This window comes from Triticum aestivum, chromosome 7A (genome assembly GCF_018294505.1).
Source record: "Triticum aestivum cultivar Chinese Spring chromosome 7A, IWGSC CS RefSeq v2.1, whole genome shotgun sequence".
Lineage (NCBI taxonomy): Eukaryota > Viridiplantae > Streptophyta > Magnoliopsida > Poales > Poaceae > Triticum > Triticum aestivum.
In genome coordinates this window covers 102,464,796-102,466,543 of record NC_057812.1, presented here as the reverse complement: position 1 = coordinate 102,466,543, position 1,748 = coordinate 102,464,796, and the positions used below count along the sequence as shown (strand labels likewise).

The window sequence follows — 1,748 nt, the reverse complement described above, 5'->3', positions numbered from 1 at the left end:
AGGCATTCTGCATTAAACAAGCTATGGTTACTATATGTGTTATACTAAGGGAGGATATAAATTCCTAAAGTACATAGCAAGGGATGGCGTGTACCTCAAAGAAAGGCCAAAATTGGGGATTTGTTGATATTTTCCAATGAGTATCTAGCGAACTATGCTTGATAAGGTCAAATGCCAATGATTTCATAGCGTTGAAGCATCCATTGATATGCCTATGCACCGTTTCAGGACTGTGCTGAAACCTATCAGTCAACGTACGATAACTCGCATTCCTAGATAGCATGTACATAAACATCCCTAGTTGCTCTTCAACACTGACTCCTTTTGAATTTTTTAGAAGATTATTGGATCTAAGATGGTCACATAGAAGTTGGAAGATATGGGATTCCATCCTAAGAATATCAAGGCACCGTTGAGGGTGGCCATCCAATATTTCTCGGATATACTTAGCTCCCGTAAGAATGGATGTATTCACTGGAATCTTTTCCCTCCTAGAAGATATACAATATATTGCCGGGAAGACAAGAAACATCATCTCCTCCTCCTCCTCCTCCTCAGAATCAGTACATGACTCATATCCATCATCATGGTTACTCGTATCCATTATCTAGCGAGAAGAGATTACAAAATAAATACCGCAACTCTCCTTCAAAGTAAACACAGTAGTATATATAATCTATGTTATGACATTGGAATAAAAGGAGCACTAGCACATCAAGATAACGAGATTAGTGTAACATGAAAAGATATTACCATACTTTTATTGATTGATATAACAGTTGAGTATAGATGTATATAGACAAGCACATGCGCAAAACAATGAAGAATAAATCAGTGACACACACACAAGCTGGACTGAATGCTTTTGAGTTTATTAAGTACCTTCAGTTCTGAGCTTTAAATGTCAAAAGAGCTTCACAGAATCTTGAATCCTCCAAATCACTCTTAACAGTTCTGCATTGCACAAAGACAACAATGAGCCAATGATATCAGTAGCAATAATAGGTGTTGCAGTTATATAACTTATCAAACAGGCCCAGCTTAGTTAGCATTCTATTTGCATAACTGGACAAAGAAAACAGATGAACTATTCATAAACCCATGGAAGTTTATTGGACCCTGTTCATAAACAAATCATTGGACCATTGTTCATCTGTTTGTTTATCAGTATTTCTAGGTTTACATCAATCTGAACTTCGACAGCAGCTAACGAACTGAATTCTTGTGAAACTTTGGCAGCAGCTGTTAACTGGCAGGAGGGTTCGGGCTAATCATGACCAAGCAGGACGGCCACGTCGCCAAGGAGTACTCCGCCGCCGGTTGAACGGGGAAGGGGCGGGGAGGGATGGCAGAGGAGGAGGAGGAGGAGGGAAGATACCTTGGTGGAGCAGAGGAGGATGAGCGATTCGCCGTCACGGTCAGGTCACGGCTGCCGGCCAACGTCGCCGTCGCGGCCAGGAGCGAGTCGTCGTCACTGTCGCGGCCAGGAGCGAGTCGCCGTCACCGTCGCGGCCAGGAATGAGTCGCCGTCGTCGGCGCGCCTAACCCCCCTCGTGGCCACCGTCTTCTGCGCCTCACCACGTCGCCGTCGCGAACGCCGTTGCTTGACCACCTCGTGGACACCAGCGCCGGCGCCTCCCGGCGGCGCAACTCGATCTAGATCTCGAGCAAGAGGCGAGGTGGGGAAAAACGACGGCCTCTGGTCTGTATCGGATACCAGCCTGATACGGGTGTAAATGAGAAAACCA

The 1,748-nt window shown here is 45.2% G+C and overlaps 1 long non-coding RNA gene across 1 annotated transcript; it reads right to left on the bottom strand.

Moving 5' to 3' along the window:
* Window positions 1-450: 450 nt before the first annotated feature.
* Window positions 451-1,535, bottom strand: LOC123147183 (uncharacterized). The gene is made up of 3 exons (XR_006473088.1): window positions 1,379-1,535; window positions 883-954; window positions 451-607 (listed from the first exon to the last, which is right to left on the bottom strand). It is a non-coding gene; the product is annotated as an uncharacterized lncRNA (long non-coding RNA).
* Between the last annotated feature and the right edge of the window lie 213 nt (window positions 1,536-1,748).